This window comes from Panthera leo, chromosome D1 (genome assembly GCF_018350215.1).
Source record: "Panthera leo isolate Ple1 chromosome D1, P.leo_Ple1_pat1.1, whole genome shotgun sequence".
In the NCBI taxonomy this organism is placed as follows: Eukaryota; Metazoa; Chordata; class Mammalia; order Carnivora; family Felidae; genus Panthera; species Panthera leo.
The window spans coordinates 45,306,768-45,325,806 of record NC_056688.1 but is presented as its reverse complement, the minus strand read 5'-3'; the positions used below and the strand labels follow the sequence as shown (position 1 = coordinate 45,325,806).

Sequence of the window (19,039 nt, the reverse complement as noted above, 5' to 3'; positions counted from 1 at the left end):
AAGTAGGAGAAAGGATGAAAGATAAAACCAGACAAAATGCCTACGACTGCAACTGTCTTATCTTCTTTTTAAGTCCTACTCAGCAATTTTTGTTTACACATTACTGAATGACATTTGATCAAATGGGTACATGTAAGTGGAAGGGAGGCTGAGAAGTGTCATCATCTAGCCAGCAACTGCCACCAGCCACTGCACCATTTGGTTACCAAAAACACCTTTGTTCCTTTACAGAGAACACACTTGCCCCTCCCAAGGGGGACAACCCTGAAACCTCAACCAGCTTGAACTGCGGGATCTCTGGATGACGGGCAGTGCACGCACATCCCTACTATCTAGTGGTGCAAACACTAGAGGGCCACGTCCCCTCTGCACCTCCCCCCACCCCCATGTTCAGTGTGCAGTGGTGGAGTAGCAGCAGGAGAACCACTATAAACACTGTTGGAAGGAGAGAATGGGAGATGTGGCACAGTCACAGGCGTGACACGATGAGCGATCTTCCAGGACAGAGTTTCTGAAGACTCCTTACCTTTGTAGAGGTGTAGATTCCTGGGTTGTCTCATCTGTCAGCCCCCCGTTCTGTTCTCTGGAAGGATCTCCCTTAGTCATTGCCTCTTGTGTTCCCTGAGCCTCTATGGCTACGTACTCCATCTTTGTACACATTAGAAAAGGGCTTCCCTCTGGGTGTTTGCAGCCTCGCTGGTGTGTGACTTTGGCAACCTGGAGGTGCCTCTGGGCTAATGAAGACATGAAGCCCTTCTCCAATGTGCACGTAGTCTCATGCTCGAGAGAGCAGCTCAGAGAAGGGAGTACAGGCTGAATTTCAGCTCCTCAACTGAGTTTCAGCTGGACATTTTTTTATGCAGTGCTCAACCTACACGTCTGTAGGTCTTATCTCTGGTGGGCCCTGGCTCTCCCATCAGGGGACTTCTTTGTTCTTAATTCTTGATGGACATACTTGAGGTCTATTCAGAGAGGATGCCCTTTCCGGACTGCACAGCCACATCAGCTCCCATGCTGGAGGGGTGGGTTTGGGGATGCTGGGATTACAGTAGGGGCTTAGCAGTCATGGGTGCTCCTGGGCCCCAAAAAGAGTGTGTGGCAAGGATAGAAGAGAGTCTTGGATCCTGGCAAGGTTGGTTAGGGAATGAGGAAGCTCTAAAGAACCCCAAGAAGGAAACGAACCAGAAGCCAGTGGAGGGGAGGGAGATAGTAGCACCGAAAGTGAGAGAAGAGATAGTCAAGGATGGGCAACTGTTACAAATAAGATGAAAGCAGAAATGGTCATAGGATCTGGCCTTTGACCTTCAGTTGCACTTTGACCCCTCCTATAGAAATTACCTTACTTTACCTTATAGCCTTGTGCGGGGTGTGTGTGTGTGTTTCCAGTTGTCCTGTAAGGAGACCATCCCTTTCACTTTTCTGTAACATGGGGCCCTGAGGAGCAGTCCCTCTTCTTTATGCTTTCATCCTTCAGCTTCTGGCTTAGACTCTCTCCTTGCTTTCCTTCTATGGCTCCTTCTCAGTCTTGTCGGCTGGGTTCCCCTTCACTACTCTCCCCAGGGCTCTGACATTAGTCCACTTCCCTTTGTTCCCATGTGCCCCCAATTGACAATGACAGTCACTTCTGAGGTTTCAGTTCCTGTGGTGATATTTCCAAATTTATCAGTGCCTCATGACTTGTCTCTTGAACAGCAGACACATTTTGGACATACTTATTTGGATGGCCCGGTTGTATCCTAGATTCACTGTATTAGGACAAAAAAGCCCATAGAATTCAAGAAAACAAAATTATTTATTTATATAACTGGACTGTACAAGACATGTAAAATTCAAATTTCAGGCATGGCTCAATCCAGAATTTTAAGCTGTGTATTCTGGGTACTCTTTCTGTCTCCTTTTCTCTATCTGTCTCCCTCAGTGTCTTTAGCCTTGGCTCCAAGTCGCTGACAAGCTTTCTCTACATTATGGCAAGATGGTTTTAACAGCTTCCACTCACACGCTACCCAGTTAGCAACCCCAGGTGAATGAAGATTTTAAAAATAGATCTGGAAGAAAAGTGTCCAGGAAGGTCTTTGTTGGTCCACTTTGGAACATGTGCCTGCTATTGACCCATTTACTGTGGTTGGGATACATGGCGGACACAGCTGAGCCATGGGTGGCTTCCTCCAGGCAGTGCTGAGTGGAAGGAATGAGGTGTTAGCTGCCCTATTTGTGTTCCTCCCCCCCTTCTCTCTGGACAAACAGAATCATTCATTATTTCTCTGTGTCCTTAAAGGCTCTTTTACGTCACTGTTCCTTTGCATGCAGTATTCTCTGTGCTTTAGTCCTGATTCTTTTTCTAGCCAATTCCTGCCTTCCTTGGGGCAGTCCCAGCTAAAGCTGTTTTGATGTCCTATTATAATTATTAGCTTCACTCTTCTACTCTAAATAGTGTCCTGGTTGAGATGATAAATTATATGGTCACCCTGTTCATGAACCCTGACATGTCATCTGCTGCCACTGGTACGGAGCTGACTTCTGCTAAAATGACAAGTGGGAGCCATAATACAAAATTAGACAATGCAGGGTAAGGAGCAGAGGCGGCCAGAAGCCATGGTCCTAGGGCAGGTGTGTCCTGTATGCAGCACAAATCTGTGCAGCCATCCTGGCACTTGCGTGTACCTAAGCGTGAAGCCTCAATGTCACCAGCCAGGCAGTGGCATTTGGAGGCTTGTTTTCCTAAATGAGACAGAGTTGCAGCTATTTTTCAGCTTTAAAAGAAAAACTCCATTTTCTTTTTCCCAAGCCTCGTCTTCCAGGACCTCCCTCAGCTGTCTGCTCCTCCCTGGGAGTAAAATGACTTCCACTCAGTGCTCAATCTTCAGCCTCTGAGTCTTTATTTTTATAATAGCACTTAGGTTGAAAACACTATTTGACTCTAAAAGAAGCATCCTTCTACAATTTCAGTTTTAACATTTGTTGCTATGGGGGGCAGGACCCATGCCTTGCTGTCCTTGTGTGTCCGTCACCCACCCAGTGCCCAGCACAGAGTAGAAGGTTGACATGTGTGTATTGAATATGTGGACAGTGAGTCTGAATGAGATGGGCAAACCTGTCCTTGGCCTTGAGTGAATTTGCCAGACTGGAGTGGGCTTTGCTCTGCTCTTCCATGGTCTCTGGGTATGGGGTTCTCAGGAAATGGGTGGCCTGGGTTTGAGAGGTCTCTGACTTGGCAAAGATTTACCTCAGGCTTATTTCAGGAAGGTCGCCACCACTGCCAAGAAACCAAACTAATTGCTCAAGTTAGATCCTCCTGGGGAGAATCAATATTTATTAGCAGTTGCTTTAAAAAAGCACATGACATGATTTTCTCAGGTCCCCTGATGATAAAGAGGCAGATGCTATACAGAAAGAAACTTGAATGAGGGAAGGAAGGATTGAAGGATTCTGAGAGCTTATGGAATATCAGGATCCATTCAGTCTTGCATTTCACTCTATGTCATCTGTATTAGTCATGATTGTGTCAGAACAGAAGCCACTCTAGGTATTCCAAATAGGGAGAGGTTTCACACAGGGAATTAGCCATTTCTGGGGCTGCTGGAAGATGGAGATTCTGTTTTCAGGAAACCATGAAGTACAGCCATCTCAGGGAAGCTGCCCCTGACCTCAGCTGTGTCTCCAAGGGGAATAATTCCCAGAAGGCTGCCAATGGTTGGTGATTCAGGCTTTCCTTGTGGAAAAGGATGATTCTCGGGGTGATCCCCCAAACATTGCCTCCTGCCAAATGCCCCGTTCCTGCAAATAATTGCCCCTGGGGAATATTGACTTCTCTTTCTCTTCAGTCTTCCAGAGCCCTTCAAGAGTTTCTCCATGGCAGACTGACCCAGAACCACACTAGAAAGGCATTCTAGTGCTAGTTCTGAGAACCACACTAAGAAGAGATTCTAGCGCTAGTTCTGAGCCTTTCCCCTGAGTGGCTGGGATCAGGATGCTGCTGAGATGATTACAGACACTCCTGCCTACATATGTGTAGTTGGCATGGACCTGTAGCCATCCATTCATTCACTCATTCATGCAGGGGGTAATGAGGACCTGCCATTCGCCAGAATCTGCACTTAGGCTAGTTTTGCTTCTCTTAAGAATTGTGAACTCAGGTCTGTGTCTCCTAATTTTTATTTTCTATCTCCCACAGTATGTTGCACAGTTTTGGGCACACAAGTTGATGTGCACAGATTGCCTATTAACTGACCTGAAACATGGCTAGCTTACTATTTCCAGCAAAAGAGGGTGAAGTGAGAAACCTAATTTCCATAGGCAGATAAATATTTACGTATATATGTTGTGCATACCTTAGTAGTATAAAGGTACAACGTACTAATTAAAGACTTTGAAAAAACTAATTAAAAGTTTTAAAAATTGCTTCTAGTTTGAGACACCTGTGTGGTTCAGTCACTTAAGCATCTGACTCTTAGTTTTGGCTCAGGTCATGATTTCATTGTTCATGAGTTTGAGCCCTGCATCGTGTTCTGTACTGACAGTGTGGAGCCTGCTTGGAATTCTCTCTCTCCCTCTCTCTCTGGCCCTCACCTGCTTGTGCTCTCTGTAAATGAATAAATTAATAAATGAATGAATGAATGAATGAATAAATAAAATTAAAAATCACTTCTAGTTCATTACCATTTACCGAAATAACCATTTTCCAATTATTTTTGGTTCAGTTTTTAATTATTTTTTCTGTTTTCTTTTTTTAGATATTATTTTCATTACTTTATATCTTTTTATTAATATGTTATGGGTATTTTATTATTATTTGTAAAATTTTAATAGCTGAGGAATAGTCCATTGAGTGGTTTCATTGTTATTCATTCAATCATGATCCTAGTACTAAACATTTAGATTGTTTCCAATATTGGATAGTGTTTAAGCCTTCAATCTTCATTCTGTCAGTCTGGCTTTTCTTCTTAGGGATGTATAGTAGAAAAGTTTCTCCCTTTCCATGTAGGGAGAAACCCCATTTTCCCTACTGTATGTTTATCTTCTATGTTTATCCTCCTTTACTAGGTCACAAGCATACTTTTATTTATTTATTTATTTATTTATTTATTTATTTATTTATTTATAATTTACATCCAAGTTAGCACATTGTGCAATGATGATTTCAAGGGTAAAATCCAGTGATTTATCCCCTATGTATAACACCCACTTCTCATCCCAGCAAGTGTCCTCCTTAATGCCCATTGCCCATCTAGCTCATCCCCTGACTCACGACCCCTCCAGAAACCTTCAAGTTTTTTCTTTGTTTAAGAGTCTCTTACGTTTTGTCCCCTCCCTGTTTTTATATTATTTTTGCTTCCTTCCCTTATGTTCATCTGTTTTTTATCTTGAATTCCACATATGGGTGAAGATATATATTTGTCTTTCTATGACTAATTTTGCTTAGCATAATACCCTCTAGTTCCATCTACGTAGTTGCAAATGGCAAGATTTCATTCTTTTTGATTGCCGAGTAATACTCCATTGTATATATGTACCACACCTTCTTTATCCATTCATCAGTCGATGGACATTTGGGCTCTTTCCATACTTTGGCTATTGTCGATAGTGCTGCTATAAACATGGGGGTGCATGTGTCCCTTCGAAACAGCACACCTGTATCCCTTGGATAAATGCCTAGTAGTGCAACTGCTGGGTCGTAGGGTAGTTCTATTTTTAGTTTTTTGAGAAACCTCCATACTGTTTCCCAGAGTGGCTGCACCAGCTTGTATTCCCACCAACAATGCAAAAGAGATTCTCTTTCTCCGCATGCTCGCCAACATCTGTTGTTGCCTGAGTTGTTAATGTTAGCCATTCTGACAGGAGTGAGATGATATCTCATTGTGGTTTTGATTTGTATTTCCCTGATGATGAGTGATGTTGAGCATTTTTTCATGTGTCGGTTGGCCATCTAGATGTCTTCTTTGGAGAAGTGTCTATTCATGTCTTGTGCCCATTTCTTCATTGGATTCTTTGTTTTTTGGGTGTTGAGTTTGATGAATTCTTTGTAGATTTTGGATACTAACCCTTTATCTGATATGTCATTTGCAAATCTTCTCCCATTCTGTCAGTTGCCTTTTAGTTTTGCTGATTGTTTCCTTCACTGTGCAGAAGCTTTTTGTTTTGATGAGTTCCCAGTAGTTCATTTTTGCTTTTGTTTCCCTTGCCTCCAGAGACGTGTTGAGTAAGAAATTGCTTTGGGCAAGATCAAAGAGGTTTTTGCCTGCTTTCTCCTCGAGGAATTTGATGGCTTCCTGTCTTACATTGAGATCTTTCATCCACTTTGAGTTTATTTTTGTATATGGTATAAGAAAGTGGTCCAGGTTCATTTTTCTGCATGTTGCTGTCCAGTTTTCCCAACACCATTTGCTGAAGAGACTGTCTTTATTACATTGGATATTCTTCCCTGCTTGTCAAAGATTAGTTGGTCATACATGTGTGGGTCCATTTCTGGGTTCCCTATTCTGTTCCATTGATCTGAGTGTCTGTTTTTGTGCCAGTACCATACTGTCTTGATGATTACAGCTTTGTAATATAGCTTGAAGCCCAGAATTGTGATGCTTCCAGCTTTGGTTTTATTTTTCAGGATTGCTTTGGCTATTCAGGGCTTTTTCTGATTCCATACAATTTTCTAGGATTGTTTTTTCTATCTCTGTGAAGAATGCTTTTGTTATTTTATAGGGATTTCATTGAATATGTAGATTGCTTTGGGTAGTATCGACATTTTAACAATATTTGTTCTTCTAATCCAGGAGCATGGAATATTTTTCCATTTTTTTTGTGTCGTCTTCAATTTCTTTCATAAGCTTTCTACAATTTTCCATGTATAGATTTTTCACCTCTTTGGTTAGCTTTATTCCTAGGTATTTTATGGTTTTTGGAAGCACGCTTCACTTCTGACACTCCTGGTCACTAAACGCATGGGGGTCTTTCACTACAACAAGCAATTCTATTCAGCACCAGCTGAGTGCCCTAAAATTTAACTAAATTCTGACACTATCTTCCCAGAGATAGCATCAGTTCCCGCAGGTTAAGGGCTCAGTCCCACACGATGTCCCCTTCCCCCGCAACACAAACACTTCAGATGCCATTTGCAAACTCAGGTTATCACTTGTGCTTCTGACCAACCTACTGTTGGTCGGATGTTCCAACAATTCCTCCCTGGGTTCAATTAATTTGCTAGATGGCTCTTAGAACTCAGGGAAACCTGTTTGCCAGTTTATTAAAAGATATGATAAAGGACACAGATAAACATCCAGATGGAAGACATGCATAGGGGATTGGGGATTGGGATGCATCATCTCCCAGTTTGGATGTGTTGCCAACATGGAGGCTCTCCAAACCCTACACTATTGGAGTTTTATGGACACTTCCTCACGTCGACATGATCAATTATGAGCTCTGTTTCTAGTCCCCTTTCTCTCTCTGGAGGATGAGAGTTGGGGCTGAAAATTCCAAACTTCTAATCATGGTCTGGTCTTTCTGGTGACCAGCCCCCATCTTGAAACCATCTAGGAGCCCACCCAGAGTCGTCTCATCGAACAAGTGATGCTTCTGGTCCTCCTGTCACTTAGAAATTTACAAGGGTTTCAGGAGTTCTGTGCTGGGAACCAGGGGCAGAGACCAGCATACATATTTCTTATTATTTCACAAGATGTTTTGTGGCTCAGCTCAGGGGTTGAGATCACCTCCACTTCTGCTTGTGCTGCTGCTTTCGTCCACTTGCACGACCTTTCTTCCCACCTCAGGATGGTGTTCATACATTGCCCAGTTCAGAGTGCCTATTTTGCTTTTCCTTCTACTCACAGTACAAAACATGGCTCAGATGTTCCCTCTGTAAAGTCTCTGTGTGCTGCTCAGTGTCCTGGCCCTTATGGTAGGCCTTTCCCCACATGTCAGCTGTTGTCCTTGCCCTGACTGACTGTGAGCACCTCAAGGCACACACCAAGCCCCTCTCCTTGCCGATGCATCCCATAGTGAGGTGTCTGGCTCTCAGTCCATGCTCATGACTGTGTTGAATAAGGGAAAAAAGTGCACCACCCAGAGCAAGCTCGCTGGACGCTGATGGTTTGGAGCTGGCAGAAAAAGCACAAACCACCCTTCCTCAATTGAAAAACAGGAAAAGGACTTGTGGAGGTTTCCTTTGTTAACAAGAGAGCAGGATGCACATTTTTAGCACAGTAGGTTCCAAGCTGAAGGGTTTTACCTTATCAGGGATATCCATTCCTAGCATCTCTTTAAATGCTAATTAGAGTCTGCCCCCAGGGATATCTGGCAGATTCAGCTTCACCCTGAATATTTCTCAGCCCCTTTGTGCAGAGATGCAGGTATGGAGTGAGAGTGTTTGGAGTGAGAGTGTTACCTAGATGCCCTGAAGTCCTCCCATCTGCACTCAGAGTTGTCTCCCTTCAGTTCCCTTTACCCACCACCTTGCAGTGCTCGCTCTGGCCTTGGGAGAAGTCTGCTCCCGGTGAAGAAGCCCGGGTAGAAATCAAAGTGACTAGCATTGATGCTTTTGATCTCCACGACCACATTTTTGGGTAGGTTTTCTCACCCCCATTTTAACAGATGTGGAAGCTGTGACCTAGAGAACTTTATTAACTTGCCCAAAGTCACAAAGCCTAAGTGGCAGAGGTGGGATTCAAACATGGGCCCGGTCCACATTCCATGGGGCCAACCAGATAAGAAAACCGACAACTGCTGTTCATTAAGACTTTTGGGGCAGGTTCTGTTCTAAATACTGCTTTATACGTATAAACCATTTACTTTATATGAACCCCCACAAACTTCCATGGGACCTCTGTATCAGCCTCATGTTGCAGTGAGATGAAGAAATGACACAACACAGGAGGTTAAGCAACAGGTGTAAGGTCACAATGCCACTAAATAGCTTCTGCTCCATGTCTGACCCGAAGTCCTGCCTCTCCTGTGCCTCTTCCTCTTCTGCCTGGTGTCTCTTCACTCAGTTAAAGGCGGAGCTATGTTTGGGTTGCCGTGTAGTGTAGCTGAGTATTTGTCCCAGTAGAAATGACACAGGACGGCTTGCAGCCAGTGACCCAGGCCCCGCCAGGGGGTCTCTGTGGACACTGAGGCTCGCACTCGAGAAATCGTGGTCACTGAGTCACTTGTCTCTGGTCTGAGGGACAGTGTTCACCTCCTTCCCACCTCTTAGTAGATCTGGAAGCTCTAGTTGAATAGAATTTTCCTTCATGTGGGCTGCATCTCCAATATTCTGGTTTGAGAGCACATTGATAGTACTTTCCTGGACTACAGCAGTGCCTCCTAGCTGGCCTCCCAGAACCTCTCCTGCCACCCTCCAGTGCATTCACCACATGACAGCCAGAAGGATCATTAAACAACACAAAGCTGATTATGTCACTCATTCCCGAAGACCCTTTCATGGCTTCCCTTTGCTCTTCAGATAATGACCAAAATCCTTAACTTGACCATTCCATGGCACTGCCTGTCTGCCCTCACTGTGCTTCACTGACCTTTCAGTTTTTTGGTTTGCTCCTTTTTCCCTCAGGACTTCCCTCTTGGTAGTCCTTTATTCTAAAATTGTCCCTATGCTATCCCATGCCCACTTCTCAGCTTCTGAATCTTGACCTAAATGTCCCTTCCTCAGAGGACCATCCCTAACTCCTGCACAGCTACACCACTTCCCCTAGTAGCTCCTTGCACTTGTCTTTCATGATGTTTACCTACACTTGTCATCACGTCTTTATTAGTGTCAGCCATGTCTCAGGTTTGGTCTTTCATTGGCATGCATGCTCCCTCATGGGACAGGGGTCTCCTTTGTCCTGTACTTCCAGCATCATGCCACAGGGATAGAAGGCCTTTACTAGATATATAGTGAATAAAAGTTGGATGTTAAGGATTGGGCTACTCATACTTTTGAAGTTATCTCTTGCAGACACTTGAATTTCCCAAGCTTGATTTTGCAGAAGTTCTTCCTGAAAACTTTTCTGCATCCAAATGAAGTTGTCCTTATACTCTAAACATCAAGCGCTATTGGAAACACAACTGGAAAGAATTTCTGCTTGTAATTAAATTGTAGCTAATGTAATAAGTGACATGTTGATCTGTCTCACTGCTCACATATCTGGGACTGTGGGTTACATACTAATTTCTGTTCTAAATCAATTAAAGTCTTATGGAACAAAAAAACCTGCCCCTTTTGGGGAATAATGGAAGACAATGGGGCTCTTCCAAAGAGATTGGAAAGGACAGAAGGGAGGGAAACTGTGGGTCTCCTAGCTCTGCTTTCACCCAATCGTGGCCAGAGGAGAGGCAGATAAGTAAGATCTGGGTTTTGAAACCTTAATCAATTTGGATTGTAGAAAGGTGCCTCACAATCCACTGTAAATCTTCTTAACTCTTAGGAGGGGCAAATAACAAGAAAACGATAGAATTTCAGGGCTTTAGTCCAAACCCAACCAATGTCTCTGAGCTGTCCCTTGGTTCATACTGTGTCACTGTAATTTTCTTCTTCTCTAGCTACTGTATCAGGAAGGGAGAACTGTGTTTATGAGGAGGACATAGAGGCCCCAGAGCATCATCAGACACCTTGGAACAGCTTGACCACATGCAGAATGCTCTTACCCACTAAGGCAGAGTAGTGAAATCTATCTCAAGATTAATGAAAATTTTACATTCTTGCTAATTGCCATATCAGTCCTTCAAGAAATCAGTGTTCAGTGTATGCAGAAAACCAGACACAGTGTTTGTCCTCGAGACCTGCACCTGGTGAAGAAAGTAGTAAGTGCTCTAGACATGGCATTATTATGGGTTTGGAGGTTCTTTAATAAAACATACCTCAAATGTATATGTGTGTCTTGTGATAGCTGGACTTTGTGAGGTCATATCCTGATAGGATTAGTCAATTTAATTGGTAGGAAAAGGTCTTGTGTGTAGAGAACTCTCTCTGAGGATATTCTCACTGTCAGTCTTTCATGGAAGAGGCAGGAAAGTAAAGAGCTTACACAGGAGGGGTAGAGAATTCCTGTCTTTCTTGGGGCCTTTCTTTGTTCTACTTTTAAGTCCTTATGATGTCTAGACTCACCTGTGGGTACTTACCATGGGCCAGGCTTTGGGCTAAATTTCTTTGTATAGTACTTGCTTCAAAACTCTCAGCCCTAGGGGCGCCTGGGTGGCACAGTCGGTTAGGCGTCCGACTTCAGCCAGGTCACGATCTCGCGGTCCGTGAGTTCGAGCCCCGCGTCGGGCTCTGGGCTGATGGCTCGGAGCCTGGAGCCTGTTTCCACTTCTGTGTCTCCCTCTCTCTCTGCCCCTCCCCCATTCATGCTCTGTCTCTCTCTGTCCCAAAAATAAATTAAAAAACGTTGGAAAAAAAAAATATATGTAAAAAAACTCTCAGCCCTAATGTGGAAGGAGTTATCTCCATTTTTACAGGAGGTAGACTGAGACTCTAAAAGATTAAGAGTTTCATAGCTATAAGGGATGGTCATAGGATTCAAAACCAGGTCTTCTAAAACACATAGCACATAGCCTGCACTTTTATCTGTGGAGCTATTATGCATTCTGGGTAGTGGATTTGAAGCAGGGATGTGCTGGTAACTATTTAACAACCAGCTCTCAGAAATAAATAAGAATGTCCTGATGTTTGCTGATTTCTGTGGTGTAAATATTCCCACTATTGTCAAGTTCATGCTGCCAACACGAAGACACCTCACTGAACAGGAGCTGAAAAGAGATGCACACAGTGACCCAGCTCCAGCACACCTCTGGAATGAAGTCACCCACATTGTAGAAACAAGCTAGAAACTTCTATGGGGTGGAGCCTGCAAGCTCTGGAAAATAAAACTTGTTATTGAGCTGAGTAAAACCTTGAGAGCTACTTTATTTAATTATATATTGCTCTCTTCCTTCTTTATTTCCTACAAGACTTTCCTAAAGCGCTGAATGAATGCTTCTCCTGGCTCAGCTCCACCACTGGGTATTTAGGAAAGGGACGAAGACCTTTCTGGCTCACACCCACTAGTCTCAAGTGACCAGTCTCAAGTGGTGTGACACAGATGCTTGGTGAGACGTCCCCAAGGGCACAGGGAATCTTAGGGGTGTGGGGACTGTGGCTGCTCCTCCTATCAGGAACATATTCTTCCATTTGATTATTTAAGAGAGATGGCAGTTTTTTCCCTAAAGAAGCTTTGAAAATGTTCTCTAACTAAAATCTACCTCCCTTTTTTTGCCCTCATGGTATGTAGTCATCTCTTGACCTTCAACCTCAAGGTCATCACCTTTATTTTTCCATTACTGTTAGCTTTCCCTTAAATGTGTCTTGGCCCACCTGTACCAGAATCACCTTAGAATGCTTGATTGAAAATATAGATTCCAGATCCACAAATCTACTGCATTTAACCAGCGCTTTGTCGATGGTCATCTTCAATGTTTGAGAGCCATTTCTCTAAATTATATTTTATTTTTTTTTAAGTTTATTTTGAGAGAGAGAGAGAGCACAAGCAGGGGAGGGACAAAGAGAGAGTGAGAGAGAGAATATCAAGCATGGATCCAGTGTAGAGCCTGAAGAAGGGCTTGAAGTCACAAACCTGTGAGATCATGACCTGAGCCAGAATCCAGAATCAGATGCTTAAACGATTGAGCCACCCAGATGCCCCTAAACTGTATTTTCTAAAATGTCTCCAGCAGAATTAGAAGCTGTGATACTGTGATTTGTAAGAAATATACATTTGGTCATTCAGATAACCAAAAAGTATGAAGAATATATATTTGGTCTTTACTCAGGGTTCCTGGTTCACAGCTTATAAAAACCTTGGAATTTCCTTAATGTTGGAGAGATAAAGGTACCTTTTGTTATGTTAATGAGGTGATTTCTGGGAAGCCCCTAAGAATGGGGACTAGTCACCAATGGAACCAACCAATTTCCACCCTTTTGACCTCCAGGGAAGAGAGAGGAGCTGGAGTTTGAATCAGTCGCCAAGTGCCAGTGATTTAATCAATTATGCCTATGTATGAAGCCTCCATGTAACCAAACCCAGAAATGATGGGGATTGAAGAGCTTCCATTGATAGACATATTGAGATGTGGGGAGAGTGGTGTGCTTAGAGAAGGCATGGAAGCTCTGTGCTCTTTCCTCAGACCTTGTCCTGTGCATCTCTTCCATTTGACTGTTCTTGAGTTATATACTTTTATAATAAACTGGTAATCTAGAAAGTAAAATGTTTCTGAGTTCTGTGAGGCATTCTAGAAGATTAATGGAACTCAAGAAGAAGGTTGTGGGAACTCCCAATCTGTAGCCTGCTGGTCAGAAGTATAGGCAACAACCTGGACTCGCTATTGGCATCCTGAATTGAAGTGGGTTGTTGGAACCTCTAATTTGTAGCTGTTCAGTCAGAAACGCAGGTAACATTCTGGCTGGCACTTTGCTTCTGAAGTTGAGATGAGGCAAGCCTATAGGACTGAGCCCTTACTCTGTGGAATCCAATGCTATCTTGGGGTAGATAGTGTCAGAATTGAGTTGAATTGTAGGACATCCAGCTTGTGTCCAGAACATTGATTGTCGGTGGTGTGGGGAACACACACCCCCTCATACACACGTTGAGATTGGGTCCAAGAGCCTATTTATCAGAAATTGGACATTAATAAGCATTATGTTAAAAAAAAAAAAAGGAACATGAAAGAGGCCTTTATGCCAAGGGTCAGCTAAGAGCTAAACATTAAGTAGTGGCCTGTTTCAATATGGTCCTTGAGGTAAGAATAGTTTTTACATTTTTAAAATACTGTATAAGAAATAAAGAAACTTGACCATAGGAAAACCTGGTACTTTTCATATGCTAATGTGTAGTGGGGTATACAGCATTTCTCAATCTTGTTTTCAAACAGAATTAACTTTCACCACCTTATTTTTTTATGGAGCACGTTGTGTGGAACTAGTGTTCTATGGAGTGTGTTCTGAGAAACACTGCTCTAAACAAATTAATTCCAATCCAGATTTGGCAGTCAGGGCCCCCTGAATGTTCCATTGTCATACCCTCCTTTATCTTAGTTAGGAATGCCATTCTGCTCGACTCCATGGTCAATCTATGCTCCCAGGCTTTCCATTCAAGGCTTCTGTCCTCCGTCATCTACTACCATCTCCCACATTAGTCACAGACTCATAGGACACTTGCCATTTCTTCTTTCTGAAGCTGTCCAAGGAAATGAAGGGTTGAAGAAAACGGTATTTTCTGCCTAACTGAGGGGTTACCATTTTGGGCATGAAAACATTATTTAACTTAATTCTTTTGGACAGGAAACTTTTGAACTATACCGAATAATTTGCTAATTGAAATAAGAACATTGAAGATAATTTTTGTGTGTGTGTGACATGGTATGAAGGGAAGACCATATGATGAAAAGTCACGTTTCCAGCTCACTTTTACCACTAATGAGATGGGAGGCCTGAGAAATTCACTCTTCCATCCTGGCCTCTTGTAAAATGAGTCTATTGGCCTAGATGTTCTCCAAGGTTCTTTAGAGCTCTAACATTGTGTGATGGAACTGCAGAGTTCCAGGAAAGGGAATGAAATGAGACAAGTCCACTCAAGCTTACATTGGATTTATATCTGGTGATTTCTCACTAGCCACACATCAGTTACAATACAGACTTTAAAAACATTCTAATTGACACTTAATGCCATTTGGTGAATAAAACTCAGATTTTTGCACAGCAAAAGATTAGGAATCAAAGACTATCTTAATACTGTTAAGTAGATTTTCTTCTTCATGAGTGAGTTTGGCAAGCCTTTGATCATGGACTTGGACAGAATGTTGGTATTTTTATGACTTTTAGAAAGCCCCAGCTGTCTGAGACTCTCTGTCCCTGAGGTCTCACAAATCTGATTTGATCACTCTTAATTTATTTCCCAGATAAAGCTATTGACTGTGGGAAAGTTGCTTTTCACTTTGCAGAAAGGTCATGAACCTCATTTTGTGAATTTCTGTTTATTAGTTGGTGCCATTGGCATGCAAACCTCAGCTCAGCTCTCACTGTGCCTCTAAATCATTCTATAATCTCTGACTTTCCAACAGAGACTGCTCAGGGCAGTTCTGTTTTCTCCTTAATCTTCAGCTCATTCATCCTTTTTCAGCCCAGCATGGGGCTATGCTTTGCTTCACCATGTCAAACTCCTAAAGCACCCAGTGGCTTTTCATTCATTCATTCATTCATTCATTCATTCAACATTTCTTGAGTGTTTGATCTTTTTAAATCTGGCACAGTCCTTCCTGTTCAGGGTGCTCCTACTCTGATGGGAAATCAGAATAAGTAAGTATACCAGTAACTGTGTATCTTACAAGTCTTAACACCAAAGGAGGAGCATTTACCTTGCTCAAATGGAAGAATCAGAAAAATTTCCCAGTGGCAGTGATCTGTGAGTTGTGTCTGAAAGGGTAAGTCAGAATTCAATAGGAAACAGTTAGGTGACCAGCATTCCAGGTAGAAGGAACTCTATGTGCAAAACCATCAAGGCCTGAAAAAGTATGGCATGATAAGAGAGAGAGAGACAGAAGGCCTAGAAAGGAGGATGTCTTAGGGCAGTTGAGAGAGGAGCTGGAAAAGCTGTTAGGGGCTCTATCATCTGAGAGGAAGAAGTGTGTTTCTTCTGTGCTCCTGGCTCCACTCCCTTTGACTTTCTCCAGGATCTTGCTCCAATAATGTTCCCTTTGAGCTCTTCCCTTCCTTTTTATCTTCTCTTTCAACCCACAGATAAGCTTACATCTTATCTTTCAACGCACACACAACACACATCTTTTCAACACTTTCAACACACAACTTTCAACACAACACACACACACACACACACACACACATTTCATTCCAGTCTTGTTTAAGCTTACACCTCACGGTTCTCAGTACCTAGTTTCTGAAGTTCTTGAAAGAGCAGTTTGTCTCACTTTCTTTACTTCTGTGTCTCTCATTCTCTCCATCCTATTGCAATCTGGCTTGAGAAAAAAATGAGAGGGGATATGTTTGGATACAGTATCCAACTTTTAAACATTTAAATCTAAAATCTATGAGTCAACTTCTTTTGGTTGATCCACTGTAAATTTTTAAGAATTCCATTTTCTCTTCTTCCTTATATTTGCAGCTCATGTAGACTCAGTTCCTGATTATATTTTAATTTACTTAAAACAAGTCTCTTTTTCTTTTCCTTCCCTACACAATTTTGTGAGGTCAATGGCTCTTTTAATACCAAGGCCATGGGGATTCACATTCAATGCAGAGGCTGAATCCATTTTCCTTTATCCTCACTCAAAGAAGACATGCACAGTAATGGAAAAGCAGAAGAATAAAAGAGAGAGAGAGGCGCACCTGGGTGGCTCAGTCAGTTAAGCATCTGACTTCGGCTCAGGTCATGATCTCATGGTCCGTGAGTTCAAGTCCCACGTTGGGCTCTTTGCTGACAGCTCAGAGACTGGAGCCTGCTTCAGATTCTGTGTCTCCCTCTCTCTCTGCCCTTCCCCCACTCACAGTCTGCCTCTCTCTCTCTCTCTCTCTCAAAAATAAATATTTAAAAAATTTTTAAAAAGACAAGAAAGAGAGAGAGAGGTGAGTTACACTGTCAGGGGAAAATGCCTTAAGGGTTTTGTGTGCCTACTGTGAAGAGGTCATTCTACCATTCCAGCTATTTCACAAATATTTGATAGGTGTGACTATGTGGCAGACATGAGGATACTGAGATGCAAGTTGCACCTCCTGATTTCATGGGTTCATAGTCGGGGGAGTCAGACCAAAACGTCATATTGCAATTTAGCAGTTTGCTAAGGGCCCAGAGAACACCAAGTGAAAAGGGCAAATAAGGTAGCCTTGGATAGGTGAGGTGTCTTGAAGGACAAATAGAAGGACAAGGAAGCTGAAGGAAGAAGGGTATTAAAACAGAGGGGGCAAGATGTCTAAATGCACAGAGACATGAGAAGATGGTGCATTCAGAAAACTGCAGCTGGTTTTATTGCTTGCTGTGACTGAAACCTGGGAAACGGAAGTGGTCACAAGCTGTGTAATGAAGGGCTGTGAGGTCCATGCATAAGGGACTGGATTTTATCCTCTAGTAATAGTTGCTGCTGAGGGGTGTTTAATCAGGGCAGAAATAAGAATAAAGACAGTTGTAATTGATCATTACAGACCATCCTTTCTTTACCTTACCTTTGATATCTCTCCCTAATCTGTTCATTCAGATTCTTGTTCTTTGTTAAAATGCAATGCCTTTGTTCATCCCTCCCCTCTCCCCCCAACCCCACCCACACTTGCCATTCCTCCTGGTTCTCATCTTCCCTGATGGTTGATGAGTTTTGCCATTCCTCCCTCTCGAGATCGGAAACCTCCCTTTCTCATCCCCCACATCTACTGTTGTGACTTTAATTCTTTGATACTTCCCACATTCATTTCCTCCTTTATGCCCCTGAGAGCTTTTCTGATTTTGCTTAAGCTTTCATCATTTCATTTCTGGTTTGATGCAATACCCACTGAACTAATCTCAGCCTTAGATATCTTTCATAACTCTGCAGTGTGAGTCCATAAAATGGGAACCTGACCATCTGATATCCCTGAATAAAATCACCCCTCCTCAGAAAGTAGGCTCCTACAGCTTCTGCTGAGTGGGCCCACAGAGATCATCAGTCCAGGACAGGGAGACAATCAGACTGCATCTCCCAGAAAATTGGAAATAAACCTCAGAGCCACGAGCCAGCCGCTGTGGGTACTTGACCTGCACACTGAGAATAAAATAGGGTCTGAGCAGCCATATTCAGCCTGTTTACAAGTGGAATGAGAAAAATGATTCTGCAGAGAGAGGGGCAGAGGGATAGGAAAGAGGATGAGAGAACATGTGGCCCCAGAGAGAGCGGGACTCAGTAGTGGGATGGGTCTATGGCCTGGTTTGGAGGGTATGTGTTTAGTTTCTGGAAGTTCCGAAAGTTTAGAAAGACCTGGTGCCTGTCTTCCCTCCTACTTATGAGTTTGGGTTGATATTTCTCCTTATCCAAAACAAAAACAAAAACAAAAACAAAACAAAACAAAAAAACCCCACCTTTTGCTTACTATTGCTCAACAAAGTTCTGTTTCTTACAACCAAAAACTTAAGTGGGGGACTGATGGAACCCACTTCACATTAAGGTCTCTCTGACCCTGTCATTTGTGATTTCCTCATGTCAGTCTTTATCCATGACAGCACAGATTCAAGAGCGCCCTTTAATTGCTGAGATTCTGGCACACTTTCCATTGTACTCCATCACCTCTCCAAGATCATGGCCTCGAATTGAATCTTGTAACTTGGGACAGGCTTCTAATGTGACGAGAGCTCTTTTTCATCACAAGTGGATGGCTATTACTGCCATACTGAGCTGTTGATGGTGTCAGGAGGTTTGGATACTTCCATGGACGTCACAGTTTTACAGAACCTTGCACAGTCATTCAAAATTAATGTCTTCTCTTTGACAGAACTGTGTTTGGCATTGGAGATACAGAGAAAATGAAATACAGTCCCTGACTTTGAAGGACTCTTTGCAGGATACATACAAGACTTCCAAGGGACTGACACAAATTTCAAAAAACTGTTAATATTACTGGTGATAAAACTGAAGCCTAGGAGATGGAATTTAATGGAAGACAATACTAATCTCTCTGTTCTTTCTATGCTGAATATATATCCTGTTGGGTACTAAATTATTTTAAGTCTTTTGGCCCAACTAGAATAGGCAGGGGTGGAAAATCAGAGTTCTGCATTACTTCCTTCAAACAATATATGGAATCCAGCATTCCTGGAAATTGCATAAGCTTTAAGAATGCCAACCATTAGGTCCACTTTTGGGAATAAACAGTTGAATTCTACAAGGTCATCCTCCTTAGTGAAATAAAATAAATAGATGCAAAATACTCTCAAAGTTACCTAAGCATTTGATTTCTGGTAACAGTAAAATGTAATAACTAGGTCAACAATGATGTGGTAACAATTTTAGGGGGGCAACATGAGACCATTGTACTTGTTATCCTGAACTCGTTGATTATTGTAAA

At 42.7% G+C, this 19,039-nt stretch overlaps 1 protein-coding gene across 8 annotated transcripts in view; it reads left to right on the top strand.

Moving 5' to 3' along the window:
* TMEM135 (transmembrane protein 135) overlaps positions 1–19,039 on the top strand; it is a 364,077-nt gene that overhangs the window by 280,959 nt on the left and 64,079 nt on the right. The window lies entirely within an intron of this gene.